The 7476-nt window shown below is 35.9% G+C and overlaps 1 non-coding gene and 1 pseudogene across 2 annotated transcripts; one reads left to right on the top strand and one right to left on the bottom strand.

The window, feature by feature from the left end:
* Positions 1–7: 7 nt before the first annotated feature.
* TRNAR-UCU lies at positions 8–79 on the top strand. Its single transcript has one exon. It is a non-coding gene; the product is annotated as a tRNA-Arg (tRNA).
* A 19-nt stretch (positions 80–98) lies between these two features.
* Positions 99–4160, bottom strand: LOC123422266 (annotated as a pseudogene). The gene has a single exon (XR_006620332.1). The product of XR_006620332.1 is annotated as an ATP synthase subunit alpha, chloroplastic-like (transcript).
* Between the last annotated feature and the right edge of the window lie 3316 nt (positions 4161–7476).

The following is a 7476-nucleotide window of genomic DNA, read 5'->3' as shown; positions in this document are numbered from 1 at the left end:
AAGAAAAGCGTCCATTGTCTAATGGATAGGACAGAGGTCTTCTAAACCTTTGGTATAGGTTCAAATCCTATTGGACGCAATCTTATTTCTATCTATTCTTTAAATAACTATACTAAACTAAAAACAAAGAAAACTTTTTTGCATGATTCAAATAACAAGAGTAGACATGCAAAATAACAAGAGTAGATATGCCAAATTTATTTGTTACTGAAGGGAAAACCGTTCCAGCTGTTCCTGAATAGCTTCCTTCAAAAGGATTTCCGCTTGCTCGGTGAATGTCTTGCTAGAAGATATAATTTCTTGGAATTGAGGTTTAGTATCTTTTAGGTGTTTACGTAACTCATCCAGAAATTTATTTACCTGTTCGATTTCTAACGAATCAAGATATCCTCTTGTTCCGGTATAAATAGTAGCTATCTGCTCTTCCACTGGGAGAGGATTTGCCTGGGATTGTTTAAGCAATTCCCTTAATCGTCGACCCCTTGCCAATTGATTCTGACTTGTTTTATCGAGAGCAGAGGCGAATTGTGCAAAGGCTTGTAACTCTGCGAATTGAGCTAGTTCCAATTTTGATTTGCCAGCTACTTGTTTCATGGCTTTAATTTGAGCCGCGGATCCTACTCTGGAAACAGAAATACCCACATTAATAGCGGGTCGAATTCCGGCATTGAATAGATCCGCCGATAAGAATATTTGTCCATCTGTAATGGAGATTACATTAGTAGGAATATAGGCGGAAACGTCTCCAGATTGAGTCTCAACTATTGGTAAAGCGGTCATACTTCCTTCGCCTAAAAGAGAATTTAATTTAGCGGCTCTTTCTAAAAGGCGTGAATGCAAATAAAAAACATCCCCTGGATAAGCCTCACGGCCGGGAGGTCTTCTTAATAGAAGGGACATTTGGCGATAAGCTTGTGCCTGTTTGGAGAGATCATCATAAATTATTAAAGTATGCCGTTCGCGGTACATAAAATACTCAGCCAGGGCTGCTCCCGTATAAGGAGCGAGGTATTGTAATGTAGCAGGTGAATCCGCCATTTCAGCTACTACAATAGTGTATTCCATGGCCCCCCTCCTCATGGAAAGTAGTTACTACTTGAGCTACGGAGGATGCTCTTTGACCGATAGCTACATAAACACATATTACACCTTGCCCTTTTTGATTGAGAATTGTATCTGTAGCTACTGCTGTTTGCCAGTCTGTCTGTCCCCAATAATTAACTCTCGCTGACCGCGCCCTATAGGAATCATCGAATCGATAGCAATAAGCCCTGTTTGAAGAGGTTCGTATACGGAACGCCTGGAAATTATACTTGGAGCAGGAGATTCAATTAAGCGAGATTCGGAAGCTATAATTTCGCCTTTCCCATCAATAGGTTTAGCCAGAGCATTTACAACACGACCCAAGTAAGCCTCACTCACGGGTATCTGAGCAATTCTTCCTGTTGCTTTTACAAAACTGCCCTCTTGTATCATCAACCCATCGCCCATTAATACAATCCCAACATTTTTGGATTCCAAATTCAGAGCAATACCCCTAGTACCTTCTGCAAATTGGACTAATTCACCCGACATTATTTCACCAAGACCTATAATACGAGCAATCCCATCCCCCACTTGAACTACGCGACCTATATTCTCAATCCCTACTTTCCTATTATATTGTTCAATACGTTCGCGGAGAATTTTATGAATTTCGTCGACTCGAAGGGTTGCCATTAGTGTTTCTTGACTCTTTTTTCGAAAGCAAGGGGAAAAATAATGCCTAAATTCTAAACGAAAGTAGAAGTTCAAGGCCTAATTAATTTAATTATCTCTTCCATTCCAGGGACCCGAGAATGCCAATATTAGCACGAATCGTACGGAAATGTAACTCGGTATTCAAACAACTATTCAGAGTTCCTAGAGCTCCTTGTACGGCCTGTTGGAAAACCCGCTGTCGGACCTGATTCATTGCCCTTTGTTTTTCAAAATAAAGGGTTTCGTTTTTAGACTTTTCTAATTGTTCCAAACTAATAGAAGTAGCATTAATCAAATTTGCTTTTTCTCGTTCTATCTCAGAGTATCCATTCATTCGATACTCATCCGCTTCTAGTTCGACTTTCTGTAATCGAATCCGAGCTTTTTCGAGTTGCTCAATGGTCCCTCTACGCAATTCTTCTGAATTTCGAATAGTACTCAAGATCCTCTGTTTTCGATTATCTAATAAATCTTTTAATGAAAGTAGATTATTTTGTAAGTTTACAACTTTTATGATCTCTTCCCGAACCAAACATGAATCTTTCGATTCATTTGGCTCTCACGCTCCTTTTTTTCTTTTTTTGCTATAGCAATTTCCATATCTTTTTTTAAGTATAAGTAATGAGCCTATCCTCTATCTTATTTTTTATGTTTATATTTCAATATACCGAAACCTATATAAGACTAGATAAATATTAAGAGGACTCTTCCGCCTAGATAAAAATATATCATGGTCAGCAAAGTTGTTTCTTTATTTATATTTGCCCTTTAGTTAATAATTTCAATTTCATTAAGAAAAACTAACTAAATAAATGGAAAATGAAAATTAATAGAATTCTTTTTTTTTTTTCTTCAAATCCAAAAAATTTCTCTTTTTTATACATAGGTCGTCGATTCGGCATTGGTTAAAAAAGGGCAGGGTGCCCCTTCTTTTTTTTTCTAGTAAATAGTTCAAACCATTTTATCGATATGAGTGTTCTATATCAGATAAATTTTACATTAGCTATTTCCCGTTTAAATTCGGTACTAATACTAATATAGTTGTAGAAAGAGTACCTCTTTTTGCCTGGACTTCAAGCAGTTTAGCTTTAACCGTGTTAATGGTCTCACATTCTTGGTTTATAGAGAATCAAAATTGATTTACCAATGAGTCGCGAAATGCTATGGTTCTTCCATATGATTTCTGAATTTATTCAGAAGTAATTCGTCGAGATCGTGCACCCTTTTCTTATTTATCCGAAAAATACTAAAAAATATTCTAAAGTGCAGCCGGATAGATCCAATCTATTCTTGAAATAGACAACTCGCACACACTCCCTTTCCAAAAAAAATCAAAACACCAACCACTACAGTTAGATTTATTAGATTTGTTGCTAAAATATCGGTATTAAGCCCGAAACTGCCAGCGGATGGCCAGTGAGCTAAAAAAACGAAAGAATGGGTTACATTTTTCATATGCTCTCCTCTTATAGATAGGACGAACAAAGAACAAAGTTTTTCGATCACTTACTTCGCTCGCCCTTTTTTGATCGGTTTTTTTAATGCAAATAGATTCAATCTAGTAATTTCTTTTAGATTAAGTCTTAGGTCTTGTTTGACCGGTGAAAGGCTTCCTTTGTTGAAATGTTCCGTTCCCAAAATTCCTAAAATAAAAGGAAAAAACTTTCCACTTTCCTAAACTAAGGACGGGAAATAAGAAGGCGAGCATATCTTCTAAATTAATCATACTCAACTCAGCCCTTCCTAGAATGCGGTATTATCTGTCCCGATAAATAGATAATTCCAGGAGTAATAAATAGGAGTAAATTAAATAAAGTATTGATATAATTGGAATTGCGGAAGCAAATACCAATTTACTAAAAAAAGAAAAAAGTATCTAATCGAAATCGAAAGAACTTTTTTTTTTAGGATTAAACAAAAGGGTTCGCAAATAAAAGCGCTAGTGCCACAACTAGTCCATAAATTGTTAAAGCTTCCATAAAAGCTAGACTAAGCAATAAAGTACCTCGTATTTTACCTTCTGCTTCTGGCTGTCTCGCAATACCTTCTACAGCTTGTCCTGCAGCAGTACCTTGACCAACTCCAGGTCCAATAGAAGCAAGCCCTACGGCCAATCCAGCAGCAATAACAGAAGCAGCAGCAATTAGTGGATTCATGGTGAGTAGTTCCTCGTGTCAAAAAAAAAGAAATGGTTAAGGATACAATCAACCAAAAAATTCTTACTTCTAAGCTCTATTGGGGAGAAGTAAAGTAACTAAAAAGTACAAATTGAAATCAAATTGAAATGTGAATTGTCCGAACTACATAGAAGGGAATTCTATATCCATATATCGGATTAGATAATGAATCTAACCTAGGAATATATAATATAATATCAATATCCTATATACATTTGTTTCTTCTATTTTGTTTGCATATTTTCTCATTTTCTATTGAATCGGATTCTAAAATCATTGCTTAAAGTGGAAACCCGCATAAAAGAGGACTCCACTTATAGATATTAAGGATATTTATTATAGTATAGATCTAGCCTGACTCCACCCTCCTTAATGCATATATACTTTGAAAATTCCATAATATAGTCTATTCTATTCTCTCTCCTACAACTCTAGGCTATATATTCATACGCATTTCTAACTATTGCAACCAAGCAGATTATCTGGAACCATGCATGAATTGAGCTAAGCTGAAAAAAAAAATACTATATTCCAAAACTAGTCAATTCAATGATGACCCTCCATGGATTCACCTATATAGGCTGCGGCTAATGTTGCAAAAATAAGAGCTTGAATACCGCTTGTAAATAATCCAAGAAACATGACCGGTATAGGGATTACTAAGGGGACTAAAGAAACAAGAACAACAACGACTAATTCATCCGCCAATATATTCCCGAAAAGTCGAAAGCTAAGCGATAATGGTTTTGTGAAATCTTCTAGGATGTTAATTGGTAAAAGGATTGGGGTTGGTTTAATATATTTCTCGAAATAGCTCAATCCTTTTTTGCTAAGACCAGCATAAAAATATGCCGCTGACGTGAGTAAAGCTAAAGCAACAGTAGTATTTATATCATTCGTGGGCGCTGCTAATTCCCCATGGGGTAACTCTATAATTTTCCAAGGTAAAAGAGCACCCGACCAATTTGAAACAAAAATAAAAAGGAACATAGTTCCAATAAAGGGAACCCAGGGACCATATTCTTCTCCAATCTGAGTTTTGCTCAAGTCTCGAATAAACTCAAGGACATATTCAAAAAAATTCTGCCCGTCGGTCGGGATGGTTTGTGGATTCCGAACAGCTATGACAACTGAACCTAGCAAGATAGTAATTACGACCCAAGAAGTGATGAGTACCTGGGCATGAATTTGAAAACCTCCTATTTGCCAATAGAAGTGTTGGCCTACTTCTACACCCGATATATCGTATAACCCCTTGAGTGTTTTAATGGAACAAGGTATAATATTCATATTGTCCTCTGATAAAAATTGAACTTCAAAAAAGGAATTCTTTTGATTCAACCATCTCTTTCTCAACTCAGCAACTTGAACTATTAATTTGATATTTAGGATACCAAGAAAGCACATCAGATCATAATATATATCAATACCCTCTAATATATATCAATATTCCCCTTCTTTTTTCTATGCAAAACAAATTCTATGCAAAAAAAGATATAGTAAGTCATTCCATAAATCTACGCAGTTGTCCAAGAATTCACTATATATTCTTAATCAACGATTTCTTATATAGAGAGAACGGCCCTCACAAATTGAAAATACTAATTTGTTAAGAATCAATCGAATTGAAGTCATAGTGTCATCGTTGGCTGGAATCGATATATTCGCGAGATCCGGGTCACAATTTGTATCGACTAAAGAAATAGTAGGAATTCCCAAAATGGCACATTCCCGAAGAGCTATATACTCTTTTTGCTGATCAAGGACGATCACAATGTCTGGCAATCTCGTCATATATTTGATCCCGCCGAGATACCTTTGTAAGGTAGATAATTTTCTCTTCAAGATTGCCACATCTCTTTTTGGGAGATGGTGGAATTTTCCCATTTTTTCTTCCGCTCTTAAGTCTCTAAATTGAGAAAGTCTAGTTTTCGTAATCGACCAATTCGTTAACATACCACTGAACCACTTTTTATTAACATAATGACAACGAGCCCTTATTGCAGCTGATGCTACTAAATCTGTTGCTCTTTTTTTGGTACCAACAATTAAGAAACTTTTTCCCTGACTTGCTGCATCAAAAACTAAATCACAAGCTTCTGATAAAAAACGGGCCGTTCTAGCGAGATTTATAATATGAGTACCTTTACGCTTTGCCGAAATGTAAGGGGCCATTTTAGGATTCCATTTCTTAATACCATGACCAAAATGAACTCCTGCTTCTATCATCTCTTTCAAATTAATGTTCCAATATCTTCTTGTCATTTTTTCCACACTTCCTTTTTTTTTCATCCTAACATTCCATTACGGAATTTATTTCTTTTTGAAGATTAAGAAAGATCCGAAATAGCTTGAAATAAATAAAATAATAATTGTTCTGAGAGAACCTTGTACTAAGAGTTGGCCATTGATACATTGATACATGGTATAAACAAAACCTTAATTTAATGAATTAACTGACTTGTTTTACTTATTAAAATAAAAATCTTAAAAATCTAAAATTTAACCTGTTAGTGTTCTAAGTTCAAAAGTCTAGTAAAGTAAAAAATATGTTTTATGTATCCTTAGGGTTAAATGTTAAATGGGGGTTTTTATGTCTCATAAAAATTGTTTGTTACGTCAGAATCTGAAGAAACTAATTCTGTATGGAGAAACAAAAAATCTCTCATTTCCGACGCGAATAGATTTTTTTTTTTTATTTCGAAATAAAGGTTCTTGTCTTGTGGGGAACGATGCACAAATTTTTGGAATCCGGTACCAACAGGTATAATCCCCCCCAGAACTACGTTTTCTTTCAAGCCTTTCAACCAATCAATGCGACCTCGTAGGGCAGCTTTTGCTAAAACTCGAGCAGTTTCTTGAAAACTTGCTTCAGATATGAAACTTTGGGTATTCAGGGAAGCCCTTGTTATTCCCAATAAGATTGCCCGATAATAGATCGATTCATCCAAAGCTCGCCCTGCTCGTTCCGCTCGCAATAGTCCGATTAATTCCCCAGGCGAAAAAACATTAGACATTCCATCTTCGGAAACCCGCACTTTTGATGTTACTTGGCGTATAATAATCTCTATATGTCTATTATGGATCTGTACCCCTTGGGATCGATAAACCTTTTGGATTTTATTAACCAAAGAAATACGACTTTGGGCTATGGTTAGCTCAGCTCCAATCAAGAATCCCCAAGGGACCCCAAGAATTCTTGGTATACGCTCATTCCAATCCTCAATTCTCCTTTCGAGATTGGGGGATAATGAATCAATTGAACGCGCTTCAAAGATTTGTTCCACTTTTGGAAGACCTTGCGTTATGTCACTAGATCTCGATTTTTCATATATAAACGTAACTAACCTATCTCCCTTGTAAAGGATTTCTCCATAATGACCATTAACAGTTGCTCCTGTAGTGGCCAAATAAGGTTTAGCTGCTCTTATAACAAAGGAATCCATATTTACACTGAAAATTTGACCAGATTTTTTTATGTGCGATTTAAATAGACATACATTTTCACAAATAAATTGTCCAAGGTGAATTATTGCCAATGTCTCTTCCCAAGAATCAT

Source organism: Hordeum vulgare, unplaced genomic scaffold (assembly GCF_904849725.1).
Source record: "Hordeum vulgare subsp. vulgare unplaced genomic scaffold, MorexV3_pseudomolecules_assembly, whole genome shotgun sequence".
Taxonomy (NCBI): domain Eukaryota; kingdom Viridiplantae; phylum Streptophyta; class Magnoliopsida; order Poales; family Poaceae; genus Hordeum; species Hordeum vulgare.
Note: the sequence above shows the minus strand (reverse complement) of the source record. Positions and strands in the feature narration are given on the sequence as shown.